The sequence below is a fragment of the Xenopus laevis genome, chromosome 2S (genome assembly GCF_017654675.1).
Source record: "Xenopus laevis strain J_2021 chromosome 2S, Xenopus_laevis_v10.1, whole genome shotgun sequence".
In the NCBI taxonomy this organism is placed as follows: domain Eukaryota; kingdom Metazoa; phylum Chordata; class Amphibia; order Anura; family Pipidae; genus Xenopus; species Xenopus laevis.
Window position 1 is genome coordinate 127,148,167 of NC_054374.1, and position 24,853 is coordinate 127,173,019.

At 40.4% G+C, this 24,853-nt stretch overlaps 1 protein-coding gene across 2 annotated transcripts in view; it reads right to left on the bottom strand.

The window, feature by feature from the left end:
• The window catches only part of nckap5l.S (NCK-associated protein 5-like S homeolog), a 65,337-nt gene extending 47,924 nt beyond the window's left edge, over positions 1-17,413 (bottom strand). Inside the window, exons 1-2 of one of the 2 annotated variants that reach the window (XM_018247906.2) lie at positions 16,486-17,413; positions 15,085-15,198 (exon numbers count right to left, since the gene is read on the bottom strand). The gene's annotated coding sequence lies outside the window, so the exon portion shown is untranslated. 2 annotated transcript variants of the gene reach the window in all.
• Positions 17,414-24,853: the final 7,440 nt, after the last annotated feature.

Consider the following 24,853-nt stretch of genomic DNA (forward strand, 5'->3'; position numbering starts at 1 on the left):
ATTAAATTGTGTAGCAAGGGCATGAGAATGGACATCGGGTCCCCCATTCTGGTGCACAAACATGATTCTGAGATGATACAAGGCTTTCCTTAAAAACAGTGTCCACAAAATGGCTGCTGCCTGCTTGTTATCATTTTGAATTCCCAGACTGAAGGAAACAAGATTCAAATAATTTATACAGTGTAATTAAAGTTCATTTTGCTTGACTAATGCAATAAAATAGGATTTTGAATAATTGTTTTGGGTGACGGGTCCCCTTTAGATAAAAGGCAGAGCCAGAATACTCAGCACCTACATTTTCACACAATCGTAACTAATAAGATAAACAAGTCTCCTGGGGGAACACAGATTCACGGCTTAAAATTTCACCTTCATTACAAAAACTGAAACAACACATAAAATATGGCCCTAAAAACTCCAGAAATGTGTTCAGACATTCCATAACCTGCCAAATTTTGTAAAATGGATGTGGTATTTAGGGGGATGTGGTCACAAAAATTGGATTTTGCAAAAAAATGTTGGTTCCTCTTTCTATTTTCTAACTGCTGGGAAGTATGGTGTTGTAGACTTGGTGTCACTATGCCACTAACAGGCTGCTTCTTGTAAACAGAATATATATGTGTGTGTATATATAATATTTATATATATATATATATATATATATATATATATATATAAAAACAGCACAGAAACCGGCACTCTCGATAAGGGTTTGAAATGTGCCTGGGTGCAGTGTCCAAAATCAGTATAAAACATATCCAAAAAGCGGTCCGCACTCTCAGGTCTTACAAATCACTTATATTTATTTGAAAAGGTTGGCTGACGTTTCGGCCTCCACCGAGGCCTTTCTCAAAGTACAGAAAGATAAAAATTAACATGCTTAAATACAAACATTGGCGCGAAAAAATCCCTAATTGGACTTGACTACTTAGTTACATCATCGCTATGCGTCCAAAAATTAGCATACCCTAACGGATATTTGCTCATTCAGTACTACGTATATACACAACCAATAAAACTACCACACCCCCCTGTTAAAAAATCTGTTAGGATCATTAAAAACATACTTGTAACTGTTTCATGGCAAGGATACAATATTGCTATTTAGAATCCATACTGGTGTCATAAATAATGTTACAAAGTAAAAACTTGAGTAAAGATTGCAGGTCTAGCAGGAGTACACATACGTTTAAAATACTATAAAAATATAAATAAGCATTTGGGTATCGAAACTAAGGCTGTATTCGAACTAGTTTACAACTAGCTTAAAAAGTGGGCGTCCCAAGGGCAGAAAAATATAATAAAACGAAAAATATAACAAGTGCTTCCAGTTACTAAAACATATAAAAAGTGCAATAATAAACGGTGAACAGAGACCAAACATCCCCATATCAATGTGTAGACTACCCTTATTTTATATACAGTAGTGCTAATGATGGGTAAACAACTATAATTACTAAGGTGGCTAAACATAAATAGAAAAAAGAAACATAATATTTAAATAAAAAATAAACATATATGTATAAAGAAAATATAACTATCCCTCAATATGTGCATAACCCCAAATAGAATCTAAAAATAAAAGCTAATTAAAATAAAATTGTCCAATGACCCACTGTCCTGCTTTTAATGGGCGCCCAAAGAAAGGTCAGAGTCCTTACAGACCATGATGCGCATGAAACATGCGTTGTCGCGATGTATGGCTTTGTCGGTGACTACTCCGGAATGCGGTCAACTAGCACTTCCCTTAATGGGCCAGACATTCTCCGTTGCCCTTTAAACGTTGTCCCGCTAGGCACATAACGCCGTATCCAGCCTTGTGTGGCCGCGGCTATTGCCTTAATGCTGTTCCGGCTTCGGTAGGGCAAACAGCCCTAAATCGTCACACCGCTTGGTCACACTTGTTGGTCCACCGCTCCAGCGTGTAGCGATCCACCTTAGTGCTGTTCCGGCATAAATTGGAAAGATCGTCCTGGATCATCCCGCCGCTAAATCGCAGGTACTAATCTACTGTCCCGGCATGCAGCGATAACGCCGCGATACTGCCCTGGCGTGCAGCGATAGCGCCGCAGGAATCAATGTTTCCCGGCATCAACAGCATGGATCGCTCAGCCAATCGTTATTAGCCCCACATCTGAGAATATGTAGGACCCCCATAAGGCCACGACTCATCGATACTTCCATAGCCGCCTCCTATTAGACCCTTAAGACCTCGAAAGGAAGGGGTGTTGCGTCCCTCCAACACAGGGATTCCATCGTCCATCTCATATTCAGCATTTCATAGGTTAAATAGTCCAAATAGTTCAAATAATCACACGGGTGCCAGGTTTAAAAGTAGTAAACATACAAAAACAGCACAGAAACCGGCACTCTCGATAAGGGTTTGAAATGTGCCTGGGTGCAGTGTCCAAAATCAGTATAAAACATATCCAAAAAGCGGTCCGCACTCTCAGGTCTTACAAATCACTTATATTTATTTGAAAAGGTTGGCTGACGTTTCGGCCTCCACCGAGGCCTTTCTCAAAGTACAGAAAGATAAAAATGAACATGCTTAAATACAAACATTGGCGCGAAAAAATCCCTAATTGGACTTGACTACTTAGTTACATCATCGCTATGCGTCCAAAAATTAGCATACCCTAACGGATATTTGCTCATTCAGTACTACGTATATACACAACCAATAAAACTACCACACCCCCCTGTTAAAAAATCTGTTAGGATCATTAAAAACATACTTGTAACTGTTTCATGGCAAGGATACAATATTGCTATTTAGAATCCATACTGGTGTCATAAATAATGTTACAAAGTAAAAACTTGAGTAAAGATTGCAGGTCTAGCAGGAGTACACATACGTTTTAAAATACTATAAAAATATAAATAAGCATTTGGGTATCGAAACTAAGGCTGTATTCGAACTAGTTTACAACTAGCTTAAAAGTGGGCGTCCCAAGGGCAGAAAAATATAATAAAACGAAAAATATAACAAGTGCTTCCAGTTACTAAAACATATAAAAAGTGCAATAATAAACGGTGAACAGAGACCAAACATCCCCATATCAATGTGTAGACTACCCTTATTTTATATACAGTAGTGCTAATGATGGGTAAACAACTATAATTACTAAGGTGGCTAAACATAAATAGAAAAAGAAACATAATATTTAAATAAAAAATAAACATATATGTATAAAGAAAATATAACTATCCCTCAATATGTGCATAACCCCAAATAGAATCTAAAAATAAAAGCTAATTAAAATAAAATTGTCCAATGACCCACTGTCCTGCTTTTAATGGGCGCCCAAAGAAAGGTCAGAGTCCTTACAGACCATGATGCGCATGAAACATGCGTTGTCGCGATGTATGGCTTTGTCGGTGACTACTCCGGAATGCGGTAAACTAGCACTTCCCTTAATGGGCCAGACATTCTCCGTTGCCCTTTAAACGTTGTCCCGCTAGGCACATAACGCCGTATCCAGCCTTGTGTGGCCGCGGCTATTGCCTTAATGCTGTTCCGGCTTCGGTAGGGCAAACAGCCCTAAATCGTCACACCGCTTGGTCACACTTGTTGGTCCACCGCTCCAGCGTGTAGCGATCCACCTTAGTGCTGTTCCGGCATAAATTGGAAAGATCGTCCTGGATCATCCCGCCGCTAAATCGCAGGTACTAATCTACTGTCCCGGCATGCAGCGATAACGCCGCGATACTGCCCTGGCGTGCAGCGATAGCGCCGCAGGAATCAATGTTTCCCGGCATCAACAGCATGGATCGCTCAGCCAATCGTTATTAGCCCCACATCTGAGAATATGTAGGACCCCCATAAGGCCACGACTCATCGATACTTCCATAGCCGCCTCCTATTAGACCCTTAAGACCTCGAAAGGAAGGGGTGTTGCGTCCCTCCAACACAGGGATTCCATCGTCCATCTCATATTCAGCATTTCATAGGTTAAATAGTCCAAATAGTTCAAATAATCACACGGGTGCCAGGTTTAAAGTAGTAAACATACAAAAACAGCACAGAAACCGGCACTCTCGATAAGGGTTTGAAATGTGCCTGGGTGCAGTGTCCAAAATCAGTATAAAACATATCCAAAAAGCGGTCCGCACTCTCAGGTCTTACAAATCACTTATATTTATTTGAAAAGGTTGGCTGACGTTTCGGCCTCCACCGAGGCCTTTCTCAAAGTACAGAAAGATAAAAATGAACATGCTTAAATACAAACATTGGCGCGAAAAAATCCCTAATTGGACTTGACTACTTAGTTACATCATCGCTATGCGTCCAAAAATTAGCATACCCTAACGGATATTTGCTCATTCAGTACTACGTATATACACAACCAATAAAACTACCACACCCCCCTGTTAAAAAATCTGTTAGGATCATTAAAAACATACTTGTAACTGTTTCATGGCAAGGATACAATATTGCTATTTAGAATCCATACTGGTGTCATAAATAATGTTACAAAGTAAAAACTTGAGTAAAGATTGCAGGTCTAGCAGGAGTACACATACGTTTAAAATACTATAAAAATATAAATAAGCATTTGGGTATCGAAACTAAGGCTGTATTCGAACTAGTTTACAACTAGCTTAAAAGTGGGCGTCCCAAGGGCAGAAAAATATAATAAAACGAAAAATATAACAAGTGCTTCCAGTTACTAAAACATATAAAAAGTGCAATAATAAACGGTGAACAGAGACCAAACATCCCCATATCAATGTGTAGACTACCCTTATTTTATATACAGTAGTGCTAATGATGGGTAAACAACTATAATTACTAAGGTGGCTAAACATAAATAGAAAAAAGAAACATAATATTTAAATAAAAAATAAACATATATGTATAAAGAAAATATAACTATCCCTCAATATGTGCATAACCCCAAATAGAATCTAAAAATAAAAGCTAATTAAAATAAAATTGTCCAATGACCCACTGTCCTGCTTTTAATGGGCGCCCAAAGAAAGGTCAGAGTCCTTACAGACCATGATGCGCATGAAACATGCGTTGTCGCGATGTATGGCTTTGTCGGTGACTACTCCGGAATGCGGTAAACTAGCACTTCCCTTAATGGGCCAGACATTCTCCGTTGCCCTTTAAACGTTGTCCCGCTAGGCACATAACGCCGTATCCAGCCTTGTGTGGCCGCGGCTATTGCCTTAATGCTGTTCCGGCTTCGGTAGGGCAAACAGCCCTAAATCGTCACACCGCTTGGTCACACTTGTTGGTCCACCGCTCCAGCGTGTAGCGATCCACCTTAGTGCTGTTCCGGCATAAATTGGAAAGATCGTCCTGGATCATCCCGCCGCTAAATCGCAGGTACTAATCTACTGTCCCGGCATGCAGCGATAACGCCGCGATACTGCCCTGGCGTGCAGCGATAGCGCCGCAGGAATCAATGTTTCCCGGCATCAACAGCATGGATCGCTCAGCCAATCGTTATTAGCCCCACATCTGAGAATATGTAGGACCCCCATAAGGCCACGACTCATCGATACTTCCATAGCCGCCTCCTATTAGACCCTTAAGACCTCGAAAGGAAGGGGTGTTGCGTCCCTCCAACACAGGGATTCCATCGTCCATCTCATATTCAGCATTTCATAGGTTAAATAGTCCAAATAGTTCAAATAATCACACGGGTGCCAGGTTTAAAGTAGTAAACATACAAAAACAGCACAGAAACCGGCACTCTCGATAAGGGTTTGAAATGTGCCTGGGTGCAGTGTCCAAAATCAGTATAAAACATATCCAAAAAGCGGTCCGCACTCTCAGGTCTTACAAATCACTTATATTTATTTGAAAAGGTTGGCTGACGTTTCGGCCTCCACCGAGGCCTTTCTCAAAGTACAGAAAGATAAAAATGAACATGCTTAAATACAAACATTGGCGCGAAAAAATCCCTAATTGGACTTGACTACTTCGTTACATCATCGCTATGCGTCCAAAAATTAGCATACCCTAACGGATATTTGCTCATTCAGTACTACGTATATACACAACCAATAAAACTACCACACCCCCCTGTTAAAAAATCTGTTAGGATCATTAAAAACGTACTTGTAACTGTTTCATGGCAAGGATACAATATTGCTATTTAGAATCCATACTGGTGTCATAAATAATGTTACAAAGTAAAAACTTGAGTAAAGATTGCAGGTCTAGCAGGAGTACACATACGTTTAAAATACTATAAAAATATAAATAAGCATTTGGGTATCGAAACTAAGGCTGTATTCGAACTAGTTTACAACTAGCTTAAAAGTGGGCGTCCCAAGGGCAGAAAAATATGTATGTTTTTAATGATCCTAACAGATTTTTTAACAGGGGGGTGTGGTAGTTTTATTGGTTGTGTATATACGTAGTACTGAATGAGCAAATATCCGTTAGGGTATGCTAATTTTTGGACGCATAGCGATGATGTAACTAAGTAGTCAAGTCCAATTAGGGATTTTTCGCGCCAATGTTTGTATTTAAGCATGTTCATTTTTATCTTTCTGTACTTTGAGAAAGGCCTCGGTGGAGGCCGAAACGTCAGCCAACCTTTTCAAATAAATATAAGTGATTTGTAAGACCTGAGAGTGCGGACCGCTTTTTGGATATATATATATATATATATATATATATATATATATATATATATATATATATATATGAGAAGATAGAAGGACTCGCACACCATTTTTCAGTGAATAAAACAGTGTTATTTTATTCTTGAAAATGCTGTGCGAGTCCTTCTATCTTCTTGTATAACCAAAATTGACCAACGCATACATATATATATATATATATATATATATATATATATATATATATATATATATATATATATATATATATATATATATATATATATATATATATATATATATATATATATATATAAAATGGGACAATCTTAACGGCTTTGAGAGCATTCTCACCAACAATCACTGAATTATTAGAATAAGTAAATTGTGCTCCTGAGAGTTGCATATACACTAGGGATGCCTTGAATCCACTATTTTGGATTCAGCCGAACCCCCGAATCCTTCGCGAAAGATTTGGCTGAATACCGAACCGAATTCGAATTTGCCTATGCAAATTAGTGGTGGGAAGGGGAAAAAAATTCTTCCTTCCATGTTTTGTCACAAAAAGTCAGGTGATTTCCCTCCCTGTCCCTAATTTGCATATGATTCGGTTCAGCTGGGCAGAAGGATTTGGGCGAATCCGAATCCTGCTGAAAAAGGCTGAATCCCGGATTCGGTGCATCCTTAATATACACACCCTAAAAGGAAGACAATGAAAACTTTCAACAGGATTATGAAAAGCCATGGTTTGTTAGAAAAATTTAAGCATCAAAGGAGGAGAGAGCTTTGATGTTCGTAATGCTGCTAAAGGAGCGAGTCAGGGAGCCTGCTATCCCAACATGTGCGGCGTCTCTTGGCTTTAGCTCTTTTGTCTTCACTATGGAACATGTTCACTAAAGAGGACTTCCTATTTCAAAGCAGGATTATGTCATTTTGTGTTTAGGTGTCCTTCACATTGTTGAGGGGGCACAACAATGTGGGGGGCACAAGAGGGGGCACAAATACAGCAAATAATATCATAAATGAATACTGAAGAGCTTTCAGCTACTCAAGCCAATATCAGATGTTTGCTTGCTAAGGCTACAAGCTATGACCAATCAGAAGTAGAATCCTTGCCTTGTGGTTCACCTACAGCTGCTCAATGTCTGGTCTGCTCTGGGCAGAGCAAACATCAAAATGAGTCAGAGAAAGGGTTGTCATTTGGCTGGTAAATCTGACACTCAGGGGCCGATTCACTAACTTCGAGTTAAGGATTCGAAGTAAAAAAAACTTTGAATTTTTGTGCTCCTCGACTATCGAATTGGCGTAAATTTGCCTGAGTAGAATGATTCGAATAGATCGAGCGCAAAAACGATGCGACTATTCGCCATTCGATAGTCGAAGTACTGTCTCTTTTAAAAATACTTTGACTGCCTACTTCGCCACCTAAAACCTACCGAATTGCTTTAAAAGCCTATGGGAAAGTCCCATAGGCTTATTTTCCAAGTTTTTGATCGAATAAAAAGGCATTCGATCAAATGAAAATCCTTCGAGCGAATATTCGATCGATCGCCTATTCGCCTGGCGAATATTCGCCAATTCGACTATTCACCAGCGCGTAAATTCGCCCGAATTGCCTTCTATTCCCCAGTCGAATTTCGAGAGATTTAACCCCTCGAAATTCGACCCTTGATGAATTTGCCCCTCAGTGTCAATACTATTGAGGAGGAAGGATAACATGGATATAAAGGTATCTCCCCAAGAAAAGGTAACAAACCCTAGCCACAAAACAACTTAGTAGCCCATATTGCCATGACGTACCTGTTCTGCAGCTGTATATAATTACCCCAAAACCCTATGCAATGCACATCCCTAATAGTTTCTCAACCTGTGAATGCTAGGTGCACAAAACTTTTTAGTAAAAGAATGCAATATGCACAGAAGTACAGGATGATCCAAGCAAGTACTGATTATACATACAGTTTGGAAACACAGAGAGCACTATCCATAAACCTTTAATCAAATGAAATCATAGGAATTATAGCAAGTTACATTTCTGCACAGGAAATGTTTTTGGGAAATGCAATGTGAGTGCACATGAAGGAGCATACAGTGTAGAGTGCAGTGGTCAAGCTATACTGGCACCTAACTATGAGGCCTCCCAGGATCCTAAATTCCATTCCATCAAAAGTGATGTTTTAGTTCTATGCACACATCTGCCTCTGAAAAAAAATAGGAATACAAATAGCTACAAAAACTAAATTGCATCATTCTAACATCTGCAACTCCCTTGGCTGCTTACAAAGTGATCTCAGCTCCCATGTTTTCCTTAGCCCAAAAGCTTTTTAATCATTCCTTAACTGACCACATATCAACACACATTCCCCAAACACAGACTGCAATGTCCATTTCAACAAACTGCTAAACTTCATTTGCCAGAGTCTCTGCACCCTGACTGGACTAAATAAACAGCTATGTAATAAACACATTGAAGCAAATTAATATCAAGAGTGGAGTGAAAAGAAAAAAAAATCAAAATGTGCATGTCGGTTTTTAGAGACGGCTCCTTTTAACCACTGGCCACCCTAATGATGGTAAAGTTAACAATTGCCAAAAGATGTAAATAAAATTGGTTTTAGCAGATAGGGACAATACAGAATCTTGGGTACAGGCTCTACAGATTTTGGCATTATTGGATTCAGACCTAGCTGAAAGGCAGCCATATTTGTAACTGGTTGAGCTATGGCCAAAACAGTCATATATAGCTTTTAGATTGTAAGCTTTTTTGGACAGGGCCTTCTTTACTGCTTGTATTGGTCTTGAAATTATGATTATAACCATAATGTTCATGCATTCAGATGAGGCCCTTACCATAACAGCAGCTACTGGGCAGAAAAGTGGCAGAATGCAGCCCTTTGTTTGCCTGTTGTGTGCCGCTGCTCTAAGGACTTGCTCCATATATGTGAATGCCACTAAACCTATCCATGCACTCATGTTGACTTGCACTACAGATAATTGGTTCAACCTCTCTCTTTGTTGCATAAATGAGCCCTTAAAGTTTGGTGTCTGGATTCCTTATCCTGTGGATGTCTGATTATCAGCATTGGGTGTACTTATCCCTTCAGATTATTGCAAAGACTGTTGTTTACATGCACAAAATACTCTGTATTTTTTCATCCCACTGTCCAATTTTATTTGTTGTTAAAGTTCACATAAAGCATACAATATGGTTTATATTTTATAACAGGCACTGTAGGAGTTTTTGCAAATATGACAAATCTTCAGAAGCCACACGAGCATCACAAGACACTAACTGGCAAACCAAACTCATTGTAACTTCCCAACATTAATCACTAATGTAGGAAGCGCCAGCCATCTCTGCTGGGCTACGGAAACACAAAGCCGTTATGACATATAACAGATTGGTTGGCTGTCATTAACATGTCAGCAGTTGTTCCGGAGTCTTCCTTGAAGCAGTATTGTGTGTGTGAGGGGGGGGGGGCAAACTAGACTGCAGGCATACTTAAGGCAATTTTTTACCCACTTCCTTTACCCATGATTGGCCCTTCCAAACAGCAATCATCACTACCCAGTTACAGGGGTTTGTAATGTTAGGAGGGACATAATGAGAAATAATTGCAGGTAGTTATAATTATGGCAGAGGCACATGTGAAGATTTCAGGTGTTTTGTCCTTGAGTAAAGGTGGCCATACATGGGCCGATAAAAGCTGCCGACAGACAGAGTCAGCAACTTATCGGCCAGTGTATGGAGCCCTCCGTTGGGCTTCCCTGATCCATATCTGTCCGAAAGTCAGGCAGATGTCGATCGGAACGTGACTAAAAATCCTGTCGGATTGCATCTGTTTGTTGATGCGGTCCAACCGCCCGTTCACCCATCGTTATGATCCGATCGCTGGGTCCTAGGGCCCACGATCGTATCGGCCCGATATCACCCACCTCAAGGTGGGCATATTGGGGAGAGATACACTCGTTTGGCAACTTTGCCATACGTGCGGATCTCTCCATGTATGGCCACCTTAACTTACAGCTCAGTGACAAAAACACTTGGAATTTCCCCTATTTATTTCCATGGCAACTGCCTGCACTCACAGGTCAGGTGATAGTGTTTCTTTAAAGGTACAGTAACATCAAAACATTAAATAGCTTTAAAAGTAATACAAATATAATGCAGTGTTGCCCTGTACTGGTAAAACTGGTGAATTTGCTTCAGAAACACTACTATTGTTTATATAAATAAGTTGCTGTGTAGCAATTGGGGCAGCCATTCAAAGGAGAAAAGGTTCAGGTAACACAGCAGATAAGCTCTATAGAACATAATGTTAGCGTTTATCTACTATTTATCCTGTGCCATATGGCCTTTTTTCAATCTCCGCCATTGCAACACAGCAGCTTGTTTATATGAACTATAGTAGTGTTATTTTAGGTGTTATTGTTCCTTGAAGTGTTAAAATGCCCCAGACCATCCTGTGTGTCATTACTCTTAGGTTAATGGCACACAGGGATATCAGTCGCCCACAATTATTCTTCGTTACTATGGGCGAATAATCTCCAGAAAATGCTTTCCCATCAGCAATAATGTAAATCGCCAGTAGGAAAATATGCACGATGCTATGTCTTTTCCAAAGTCACCCAAAGTTGCCTTGTAGGCGACTAATTTCCTAAGGTCAGGGCACACAGACAGATTCAGGGAGATTAGTCACCAAGCGACAAATCTCCTCTTCTTCAAGTCGACTAATCTCCCCGAACTGCCTCCCCTGCCTTCCCGCCAGCTTATATGTAAAACGCCGGTGGGATGGCACTCGGCGCGATTCGTTTTCTAAAGTCGCCTCACGAGGACACTTTGGGCGACTACTCTCCCTGAATCTGCCTGTGTGACCTGACCCTTAGAAATAGGTGATAGAAATAGGGAGCAATCCAGCCAGATTTGTTTCGGCCTACTGAAAGAGCAAACACAAAGCAGTGATAACACATTTTAAAGGAATATTACACCTATCAGTTTAATAAGATTTAAAGACTAAACACAGAGAGGAGAACTAAAGTATTTGTCATTATTGTGATAATGATCCAATCTATGTTATCACACTAAATGAAAAACACGAATAGGCCTCAAAATTACCCAGCAGGGATCATTATCACCCCAATAATAACAAGGGCTTAATTCAGAAAATGTAGCACTGGAACTTTGACAACAGATGAAGACTGAGGGTGTTCTACACAAGTTTGAAACGTCATGATTACTATCTTAAACTGTTGCATACATCACTGCACTTTATAAATACTGGCTGATAACAATAACCCCTAAAGAGAGCTCTGCTTATGTCAACACAGGGAGAAAAAATATATAAGGGCTTCGTAGACCATGCCATCCAAACTGTCAGCACATCACAAACAGACAAAGCATGCACAATAATGAATGGGGATTTCAGTTCAGTTTGTTCATGTGTGTTTTTCCAAATGCCTTACACCTGCACTAGGATTCTTCTAGCACATTCTCTAATCCATGACTCTCTTTAATATCAGTGGTGCCAGGACATGCTTTAAAGGGGTCCCTTTACTTATAATCCAAGCTGCAACTGTTAATTGGAATAAATCATCTAATAATGAGCAAGATTCTGAAGTTCACCACTTACCATCCCATAATTGCAGCCCCCTTTTCCTGACACCATCTTGCCTTTATTTACATACTGTCTATATATTAGAAGTGTACCCTTGACAGCAACCAACCTTTCCATTAGTGATAAACCAAATCTTTTTAGGATTTGGCCAAATCCCAAATCATTCACAAAGGATTCAGCCAAATACCTAACGTAATCCAAACCCTTTAGAGAGCAGCTGGATTGTTGCAAAATACCCACCCAAATGGTCTTGCATGTGGCAATTTTTTTACTTTTTGTAGGGTTTGGATTCAGTTCAGCAAGGAAATATAATTCAACTAAATCCAAAGCCTGCAGAAAAAGGCTCAGATATGGCTGAATCCCAAACTGGATCAGTGTCGGACTGGCCCACCGGGATACCAGGAAATCTCCGGTGGGCCCAGGGGTCAGTGGGCCTCTTGCTTCTAACCATTTGGCCTATTTCATGGTCATTCCCTATTTCTTTATGAGAACAAAGAGGCTAAATAATGGAAGAATATAGTATAGTATGCAGAGAAAAGAGACTAGGAGAATAAAGAGGTTGAATGAGGAGAGGAGGTATAGTAGTTTGGAAAGTGGGCCCTCAGCCTAAGGTTTTCAGGTGGGCCCCTGGTATTCCAGTCAGACACTGAACTGGATCCTGGGTTGGGTGCATTCCGACTCACTATACACATTATGCACAGTTGTAGTTCCACTCAAGACACCATTGTGCCATACTATACACACTTTTTCAACATTTTAGCCTCTTTCCAGGAAACAAATGCATCTGTTGTGCTCAGCGGAGTTACTTTACATTTTCTCAGCAGCTGCTGCTCTGCCTGGGCCCTAGTAAGAGTGTGGAATCATGACACAGTTTCATTTCTTGCTTTTATTAACCATCATATTCTGTTCTGCCCAGTACCTCTGCTTAAAGGTAAGTAAATATCAGTTAAAACTTTTTTTTTTTAAATTAATTAGGACATGAGGCTGCTGTGGCTCTTCCTAAAAGCAATTGGATGTTAAATTAGAACCCCTACCCCCATTAAAAAATTCCTTGACTATATACTGGGCTTTACTTGTATTTTAAGTGTCAATGCAAGATCTAAAAAAAAGGAAGGGAAGAAACTTGTTTGATGGTTTGAGTTTGCACAGATGTAAGCATTTAGTTGTGTGCTTGTTTTTGGGAGTGGAGACAGTATAATAGTGTTTGTACATCAGTGCCGCTCCGCCTGGTGATCACAATGATACCGGTGCCTTGGGGCACATTTATCAAAGGGTAAAAGGACAGTTCACCACAGATCGTTAGAGAACTCCACAGCAATCTATTTACTAATATAGGCTCAAAGATTCTATTCTATTCTACATTTGTCTTTCTGCAACTCTTTCAATAAACGAGGATGCCTAAAGTCTGTCCTCGAGCAGCTGCACAACTACAACACCTATCTCTTTTAGCCAGCCAACAGCAGGATGAGGAGCACAGTTACAACAGCTGGAGGATATCCCTGTCAACGTAATGAATCCCTCAAAAGCAAGAGATTTCTATTTCTTGTGTTTATTTTAAGTAAAAGCCATTTGTTATTTTTAACCGGAAAGCTCCATAATGCCATCATTACAATGGAAATATTGTAAATATACAAACTTTTTCAGAGTTTCGCTTAAAGTAACCTAATACAACAGGCAACGATTTCACACAGGAATTCAAATATCTTCAGTTTATTATTTTTATTATTATCTTGCATGTATCACTATATAATATTTATCTTGCTTATTATTTATCTAGTTTAATACATAACTAACCCTAGAAGCAAACTGTATGGGGGCAATTCGTTGTCAACAGTTGAGTAAAACAGTTAACACCAAATTAACAACTGTTTTAATAATAATAATCTTAAAAAATGTAAACCCAATAAAAAGTTGCTAAGAATAGGACATTAAGTGGGTTATTGATTAAAGTCCGATTTTTTTCTGGTCTGAGTTTTAAAGGGGAAGGAAAGGTTAAAACTAAGTAAGCCTTATCAGAAAGGTCCATCTAAATACACCAGTAAACCCCCAAAGTAATGCTGCTCTGAGTCCCCTGTCAAAAGAAACACAGCATTTCTTTCCTTCTATTGTGTACTCATGGGCTTCTGTATCAGACTTCCTGTCTTCAGCTTAAACCTCATTGCCCTGGGCAAGAACATGCCCAGTTTGCTCCTCTCCCCCCCCCCCTCCCTTCTCTACTGTAATCTGAGCCCAGAGCAGGGAGAGACTCAGGCAGGAAGTGATGTCACACCACATTAATACTGCAGCTCCTATTCTAAACAAACAGAGAGTTTCTAGAGCTGTTTACTCAGGTATGGTAAAACATTCTACAGAATAAATATAGCATTCTAGCTTGCACTATTGCAGCTCATCTATTGGCAATAAAATGCCTCCCTAGCTTTCCTTCTCCTTTAAAGGGGAAAACACCCTTTTTTCTGAGCCAAAAAAAAAAAACTACATTTTTTTGTGATTTATTAAACCCTGATGATGCTAAAAGTCCAAATAAAAAAGTAATTCATCTCAAACCTGCCACGGTCATATAGAAGTCAATGGCAGATGCCCTGTTTACAATTGGAAGATATCCTCATCTGCACTGGGTTTTGTACAATAATCTGAATAATTTGTGGTTTTCGGGGCGTTTACACAATTTTGTCGAGTCTTTTCCCGCACCAGATTGTTTTGCATTCATTTATTGTTAAATATGGGAGTTTGATCGAGGTGGTTTTAGGAAAAAAGTGAGAAATGTTCAGATTTTAGTAAATAACCCCAAAATAACTTACTTAAAGTTTACTTAAAGATGAAATTCCTCTTTAAAGGAGAAGTAACGTTAAAATGTTAGGTACCACCAGTAAATTTAATCGCTTACTTGATATGCCAGGCTGGTTCCTGGTCAGCAGAAAACTGCACCAAGCTGGGAAGATCCTTGGAGAGCACTGCAAATGGATATTCTACTGCTTCTTCTTTCTTCTCTTGCCCCAGGCTAACACATGCAAAAATGAAAAAAGGGTTTTTGTTTGCTTAAAGTTAGTCACAAAACTCATCAGGGTTTTTGGGAATTTGGACACCACATTTTTTCTGTTGTGGTGGTTTCATGACAATATTAATTATTTTGCTGTGAATCCAAACAACATTGATCATCGGTACAGGAAAGGTGATTATAACTTTACTTCTCCTGTAATCAATTATATGATACAGCATTCAAAGACAGGCATTGAGCGGATGCTATAAGTGTGCCAAAGGTGGTAGGAAGATAAAGATAAATATGGCTGCAAAATAATATATGGTGCAGATTATATAATCTCATTAAACATTTGCCATATTTATCCCTTTGTGCAACCTGAGGCCAGTGTACGGGATGAGTGAGCTCAGCCCATGTTTTGGCATACTTAAAACATGCAGAGTCTGGTCGTGCTTAGGTATCCTGTTGGTTTGCAGTTCAGCAATGATTGATTAAATGCATAACATGAAGAAAACAATGTAATACAGCCTATTCACAAAAGTGAGTGGAATCAAAGTACTAAACTGTCATGTGTCAGTCACTGGGTCAGGAGCATACAGTCAATCAGAAGCAAAATGTATGGTCCGAACACAGAATGGCCATTGTTTTCAAGCTCACACCATAAAAGAACAACTGTTCAGGACTTTTCCATAATATATGTTAGCTACGACAGGAACAATGAGAGCCCTTTGCATAATCCCAGCATGTGGATGGACCAGCCTCCTAATAAAATCCTCCCTATACACAGTGTTTAAGTGCAACATCACATCAAGAGGATGATTAGGGTGAAGCATTATTGTGCTTGAAGTATGGTTTGGTCTCCCCAGACACATCTGCAGTAACATTTACCCTCTACAACTGATGCTGAACTACAATTCCCATCAAGTCAAAGCTCTTTCTTAATCATGCACTCATCTGCTGACTGGGAGAGACTTCTGGCAAATCCATTGGCGGGGGCTGTACTAAGTGTAAGGTGGGCACTGGGCTGATCCTCTTGCTTGTATAATTCTATACACTGGATCAGTGCGCCTGGGTCTATGAGAAATATACAGCCCTGATGCACAACATCCCCACATGCCATAAAACACACAAACACAATAGATCTGCCCCATAGAGTGTCTGTCTTGTGTGTAGCCACACCCCCCCCCGCACATATCTATCCCTCCACATCCCTTGCCTGTGTCTGCCATTGTGTCTATGTGTCCCTTAATCTCAGCCATCATTTCCCCGACTTTCCCCCTACTATATTATCCCTCTCTCCACACTTACCTTTTGCACATCTCCAGCTTTCCCCTCTCCGGCCGGTCTCAGCTTCAGTTCAGTCTCCCCCTCCAGCTACCCGCAGTTTGGTGCGGTCTCGGCCCAGTGACGTCACGAGTTTAAAGCGCCAGCCCAACCCCTAGTTCTTCAGCCAATGAGAGGCTGCCGTTACCCAGATGTTTTACATTTGCAGCACAGAGCATCCTGGAGGTGCGTAGCCCAAGCAGCGTACAGGGGGGAAGGTGCTTTACAAACACTTCTGGGACTGCCTCTACTTCAGGAAATAAGGCCGGAAAGTTCCAAGCCAGCAAGCAGTCATTGGTGTTTGCTAGTGATCAGCTGTCTGCCCCAGCAAGCCCCGCCCCTCTGCAGGTCATGGTCAAGCTCTGCGAAGGGTTTGGAGAACAACGCGGGAGTTTTCAAAAGTGTACAGCTGTGGAGCCGGCACAGGCTTAAGCTCTAATATACAGCCCGCGCTGCAGGCCCTCTAGCCGCTCTAATGTATGGCAACCTTCAGCCCTGAGTCTCCTCCTGACACAAGCAACGGGAATCAGCAGCTGGGCATCACCCACTTCCCTGCGATAAATCTCTGCGGGTGACTCATTTATAAAAGCTTTCCCTCTACTAATCATGTGAATCATTAGTCTTTAGTATCCTGCCGCAATTTTAACTCTAGTTGTGTAGCTGTCTCTGACCAGTATGGACTGTCTCTATAATGTGCCTGTGCCCACTCCAAATAATCTGCTTGACTGCCTCTCACTGTATAATGTGCTTGGGGTTCCTGTTCCCACTGCCTCTCACTGTATAATGTTCTTGGGGTTCCTGTTCCCACTGCCTCTCACAGTATAATGTTCTTGGCGTTCCTGTTCCCACTGCCTCTCACTGTATAATGTTCTTGGGGTTCCTGTTCCCACTGCCTCTCACTGTATAATGTTCTTGGGGTTCCTGTTCCCACTGCCTCTCACAGTATAATGTTCTTGGGGTTCCTGTTCCCACTGCCTCTCGCTGTATAATGTGCTTGGGGTTCCTGTTCCCACTGCCTCTCACAGTATAATGTTCTTGGGGTTCCTGTTCCCACTGCCTCTCACAGTATAATGTTCTTGGCGTTCCTGTTCCCACTGCCTCTCACTGTATAATGTTCTTGGGGTTCCTGTTCCCACTGCCTCTCACTGTATAATGTTCTTGGGGTTCCTGTTCCCACTGCCTCTCGCTGTATAATGTGCTTGGGGTTCCTGTTCCCACTGCCTCTCACAGTATAATGTTCTTGGGGTTCCTGTTCCCACTGCCTCTCACTGTATAATGTTCTTGGGGTTCCTGTTCCCACTGCCTCTCGCTGTATAATGTGCTTGGGGTTCCTATTCCCACTGCCTCTCGCTGTATAATGTGCTTGGGGTTCCTGTTCCCACTGCCTCTCACAGTATAATGTTCTTGGGGTTCCTGTTCCCACTGCCTCTCACAGTATAATGTTCTTGGCGTTCCTGTTCCCACTGCCTCTCACTGTATAATGTTCTTGGGGTTCCTGTTCCCACTGCCTCTCACTGTATAATGTTCTTGGGGTTCCTGTTCCCACTGCCTCTCGCTGTATAATGTGCTTGGGGTTCCTGTTCCCACTGCCTCTCACAGTATAATGTTCTTGGGGTTCCTGTTCCCACTGCCTCTCACTGTATAATGTTCTTGGGGTTCCTGTTCCCACTGCCTCTCGCTGTATAATGTGCTTGGGGTTCCTATTCCCACTGCCTCTCACTGTATAATGTGCTTGGGGTTCCTGTTCCCACTGCCTCTCACTGTATAATGTGCTTGGGGTTCCTGTTCCCACTGCCTCTCGCTGTATAATGTGCTTGGGGTTCCTGTTCCCACTGCCTCTCGCTGTATAATGTGCTTGGGGTTCCTGTTCCCACTGCCTCTCACAGTATAATGTTCTTGGGGTTCCTGTTCCCACTGCCTCTCATTGTATAAAGTGCTTGGGGTTCCTGCTCCCACTGCTTCTCTGTATAGTGGAGTGACTGTGCCCAATGCCTCAGGCTCTCACTGTATAATGTGCTTGGGGTGCCTGTGCATAATGTCTCTCACTGTATGTGCTTGGGGTGCCTGCGTCTGCTGCTTTTAACTGTTGCTTGAGCTTCCATTGCCAAATACCTTTCATTGTAAAATGTGCTTGGGGTACTAGTATCCCCATTGCTTCTCACTGTATAATGTCCTTGGCCTGCCTCTACCCACTGCTTCTCACTGCATAATGTTCTGTGGGTACTAATATCCACTGCTTATTGCAGTATAATGTTCTTAGCCAGTGCTTCCTGTTGTTTAATGTGCTTGGAGTGCCCAATATTTCTTACTGTATAATGTGCTTGGTTCATGTGCCCACTGCTTTTCATTGTTGCTTGAGTTTCCAGTGCCCAATTCCTCTCACTGTATAATGTATTTGAGGTAACAGTATTCCCACTGATTTTCACTGTATAATGTGTTTGGACTGTATATGTCTAATACATGCATGTCCAAAGTGCGGCCCGGGGGCCAAATGCGGCCCATCTTTAAATTTACAACGGCCCTCAGCCTCCATCATGAAATTAATAATAATGCAGCCCCCCAGCACAGTGCAATCAGGAATGGCCTAGCTGTAATTTTTGGGCACATTGGTGAAATGATCTGCCACTTGGTCTATACTGCTGCCTGTGTGCTGAAGCTGTTATCACTACGGTGCCCAAATATTACTGCTACGATTAGGCGATTCCTTGTTTAAATGAGTTAAATTATGTTAAGGCTGAATGGTCGGCCCCACACATTTTCACCATATCAAATCTGCAAAAAGTTTGGACACCCCTGGTCTAATACTTCTCACTATATAATATGTTTGGGATGCTTGGGCCCATTGACTAACACTGTATAATAATATCCTCGGCCTGCCTGGGGGTTTGAAATTGTTGCTTTGACAATTTATATTTATCAGATTATCTAATTCTAATGAAAACCAGCGTCAAACAATCCCAAACTATCAAGAATCATGAAGGCAGAAAATATGATCCAATTGTTAAAGGGACCATTAACTTTTACATGGTTTTGACAAGTTTTAACTGGAGTATTTCAGATTTTTAGCAGCTTTGGAGCATAAGTCTCAAAAAATGTAAGTGTTTTTTTTTCCTCTAAAAATTTGCATAAATAGGCCCCCCAATAATGTCATTAAGTTCTTACTGTTGGTAAGTATTAAACCACAGATCTTACTAATGTTAGAAAGTGCTAAACATGTAATCTTACTAATGTCTGGAAGTGCTAAACTTGTGATCTTACTAATAAGTGTTAAATGACAGTAAGTGCTGTGAGTCTGTTATCTTGTTAATGTTGTGTTTAAACGCATGATCTTGCTAATGTTCGTGCTGAACAGGTTATCTTACTCATATCTGTAAGTGTTAAACATATGATCTTACTAATGTTAATGTTAAATATGTAATCTTACTAATGTTAGTAAATGTTAAATATGTAATCTTACTAATGTTTGTTCGTGCTAAACACAGGCTGTTTGTATGTTTTTTTAAAGGTTGTATGTGCTGTGTACATGATGTTCCTTACATACAAATGTATTAATTAATATCTGCAAGTCTGTTCAAACAATCTTATTAATGCGTGCAAGCACAGTATATTCCTACTAGAAAGAGTTAGCAGCATAGCTTGACATCCAGCCAAAGAAAATAAATATGGCTTGTGCCCCAGCAACACATGCACAGATACATTCACCAAATAAACAGGCCACATTTTTGGTTACAAAATAGTCCATTCAGTTAACCAGCAACCTCATAATTAATATGGAATCTCAAAATATATTTGCTTTTCAGATGGGGGAGGTGTACATTTGTTTTACCTTTCTTGTTTTAAGTCGTTTTTAATCCTCTTTTACATTTCCTAGAAGACTAGTAATGTTCCAAATAAGTAGGAATAAGGGCCCAAAAGCTGTTGTACATGTATGGGACCTGTTATTCAGAATGCTCGGGACCTTCGGTTTTCCAGATCTTTCCGTAATTTGGATCTTCATACTTTGTCTACTAGAAAATCATGTAAACATTAAATAAACCCAATAAGCTGGTATTGCTTCCAATACGGATTCTTTTTTTATTATATAGTCATCTCTCGCCTGACGCGTTTCGTGTCACTAGGGGACTTAATCATAGGCTTCAAATTGTAACACAGGGCAAGGCAATTAGAGAATGTAATATTTGGGAGTCTGCAAGTCAGCATCCTAGCATCCTATACTCTTATTTGTACCCACTGAAGCCAAGCTTTTCCCCCATATTCATATAGTACTATCTAATACTAGTCATGCGCCACAAAGGTTTTTGAAGAAAGTCTTAGCTGTAGCAAGCCCCATGGTAGCTCTCACCCAGGTGTAAATGAAAATACCCAAATGAGAACTGATCTACCACAGAACACGTAGGGGCTCATTTATAAACTTTGCGCAGGGCAGATTGGTTCGCACAGTGAATATATTTGCCCTGCACATGGTTACATTTATAAAGCTGAATAAGCGTGTGAAAACAGAATTGCGAATTTTTTTCACAGTGCGAATGTCTATAAGTGCTTTTTAAATATGTCACAAATTGCGAATAATATGTGCACACTTTGCGTTTGAATTACGCCACAACTTTTGTGGCAGAGAAAATATTCGCAAAACAGTTTTGCAATTTGCGAATTTAAGTTACTGTCAATGCTATTTTCACACACAACAGCCTCGCACAGTGGGCACACTCACCCAAACACCTGTCTCATTTGCGAGCCATTCACAATGCGAATTCGCAAAAACCGAAAAGACGGGCACAGCAGTGCCATAGTTTAGCACTCAGGAAAAAAACATGGGCAATACAACCATTTGTGAATAAATATGCGCTGTGCAAACCTTGTAAATGACCCCCATAGTGTATATTGATGGCAGTTCTAATGGCAACACAGGAAGACAATATAGTGAATAAAGTACCCCCTCTTGTAAAATATAAGGATATTATAAGTTACCGAGGAGTTTAATGACCATATAAAAACACGAGGCCATGGAACTCCGAGGTAACTTCTAATATCCTCATATTTTGCAACTGGGGGTACTTTATTTATTATAATACACAAATTTCAATGAGTCATGTGACAGAAATGACATCAGAACTCACCGTTTATAACTGATGACATCAGAACTCACCGTTTATAAGGATATAATTTACAGGATATTCATGGCTTTTGTGTATTATAAACACATACACATTGCATTTTACTTATCGCTCCCATTAGGACCAATTAAAATCTGCAATAAAAATGTTATTCTATGCACCAATGCACACAGAAATATTTTCTTTTACTGCTTTGTTCTGGGTTTATGTGTATCTCAGCTCAAGTCGCATTTTATTCTGACATTCCTGATGAAAAATTCTCGTTGAAACCTTGACTTTGCTATTTTTTGTTGTTGTTGCTGTTTGATGTATTTATATGCACTAAGCATCATGTTTAAGTGACAAGCTGCGCAGCGTCACTATCAGACATCTGATAAGAACACAGAGTTCAACCCTGGGGCCAATGCGCAGAAATAACTGCAAGATTGGATCTCGGGATGAGTGGGAGGAAAACATAACTGTAATCACAAGACTTGTAGCTGGAAATAAGTGTATTACATCAGTTCACAAGGGAAATATTTCAGAGATCGCCAGGACAAAGCCACAAATCCGAGCACAACCAAACAGCTAAGCCTACTGTATGGTTAACCCCATTTACAGTAAGGGATATGGACATTGATGCCCCCCAGTGCTATATGAACATTAGCCATATACTGTACATACCTTTATAGCGAGGCTAAAGCCACAATCAGTGTGTGGAATCCAGACAGGCTCTGCTGCACTATATACCATGAAAGCCACTAACTAGAGAGCGTGTAACCCGGAGTTTCCAGCAGGATTATAGGGATGCTCAGTCAGTCACCTGGTTGCAGCAACACTCAGCACTCGGCATACACTCCACAGTATTACACAAGTTAATGGGGCTACGCCCCGTTTATGCTGCACAGGAATAGGTTACATGTCTTGGGCTCTGTATAAAATACCAAAACATCTCTCTCCGCTAGAAATAACAGCATCCCAGCTATGCCTTGCACTCAGCATCTGGGTCTCATTTACCATTACACACACCAGCCAGGTCCTGCATTCCCTCTGTGTTTACATTAGTGCTGTTTGCTCCAAATCCCACAGGCGGAAACAGCAGCCATGTCCAAGATCAAGAAGAGTTTTTTTTTTTCCTGAGCCCGCCACATACTGAGGGGCCTTGTACTGAAATAAAGACTCACTGAGACCCTTCTGGAACATGCTCCTAAAATTGCCTTCAGTAGAGGAAGTCTGTCAATCTGACTTCTAATCCTCTGCTTGTGCAAAAGCACATTGATTTAAGCATTTAGCCCCAAACTGTAGCACACAAAACAAATACCACTGACAAAACCTACCTACTGCCCCAACTCATCCCCTGGCTACACCATTGTACATATCACAATGCACATCACATGCTGGTCTTTTGGTTTTTGTTCTTCTCTTGTCATAGATATTAGATATCGCTGGTTTCACTACATTCTCACCTGCTGTTGCTAAATGACATTCCCCACTGTTACAGAGGGACTGCAGTTAACATCTTTAATCTACTGAGTCACAGTATTCTGATCTGTATAAAGGTCCATGGGTCTAGAGGTTAAGCAACATCAAATAAAGATTCATAATGCCACTTTATACTGTGTTTACTTTGTCAGACACCACTTCTGAAGTATTATATAGCAAGAAAGCACCTTCACACTCGGGATCGGGAGCACTCTGTATGCCCACCCAGGTGTTCATTTGCTGTGTTTGAGCAGCTTTTAGAACACAGTTTAAAGGTAAAATTGGTGCAAATATTTACCTATGACAAATATTCCCTCTAATTTCTTTTTGGCTGTGTGTGCAAAACATATCTTTCATAAGCACTTTAAAGAAACTCTATGCAAAGAGGTGTGTGAGGGGGGTTATTGGAAAGTAATAAATTATATATATTGACACAAAATTCTCTGTGTACTCCATGCTTTGAATGTGGTCTCGTGTGTGTTCAGTGCCAGATTCATTTCCAGTGCTTCGCTAGGCACCACTCAGCTTTATAACAACAGCTTTATAACAACAGCATATATATATATATATATATATATATATATATATATATATATATATATATATATATATATATATATATATATATATATATACACATATATACACACATATACAACAATATAGTGAGAGCACAGGCACCAATGGGGTAGATGGAGGGAAAACAGCCTGCTTGTCACAATGTCTGGCAAAAGTCAGAGGGGGAAATAGGGTAAATTTGAGGGCGAAAGTTTATTATTGTGTTAGACATCCTTGCAAATAAGAAATGTGACTCTGACAACCATGGTTTCATAAAGCTGTAACCTTGTTTGGGACCAAAGGGGAAGAAACCAAATTCTGGTGGAAAAAGGGGCCTGGACCCAGTGCAGAAATGGTAAGGAAAAAAATGTTTGTTCATTTTTATTTCGTCTTAAGCATCATCTATGGGAACCTGCCATTAGAGCACTCTACTATATATATATATATATATATATATATATATATATATATATATATATATATATATATTACACAAAAGCCATGAATATCTTGTAAATTATATTTTATATCCTTATAAACGGTGAGTTCTGATGTCATCAGTTATAAATGGTGAGTTCTGATAGCACATCTGCTATATATGTGGGGCCATACATGTGTATCTCACATGTATCTTATCTCATCTCAGTCCCTGCCAGTATCCCTTGATCCATCAGACCAAGCACAGATCAGCCCAGTACCTGACCCCTTTGTGCCACCACTGTGTCGTTGATGGTATTTTAGTTCATAAAAAGTGGCAGCCCTATGCTCTCTTTTTATCGTATATTGCAGATATACTTATGTTTACAGGCAATTTAATTTCCTTAGAGGCAGCTGCACTCTTTGATATCTATGTGGCCCTGAAGAGAGAGAAGGGTTGAAGCAGGACCAGCAGAGAGGCATAGTAGACATAAACATACACCTTCAGACATCACAGTTACTGACATGTACAAGAAACAATAGTCGATTGGGCCTCATCAGATTAGTAAGTGAGCCTCATATGTTTATGCTGACACGGATGTAGATCCTGATCTTTTATCCCCCATCCTTGTGCAAAAATCCTTTACTATCTTCTGGTTGAGCTGATTTAAAAAAAATGAGGTCACAGTTTGACCCCCCTAATCTTAAAGTTTTTTGATGTACACAAACTACTTGTCTCTCGGGTGTGAGTTTCTCTTCATAATCCCTAAACACCTGAATGACGATGAGATAGAGAAAACACC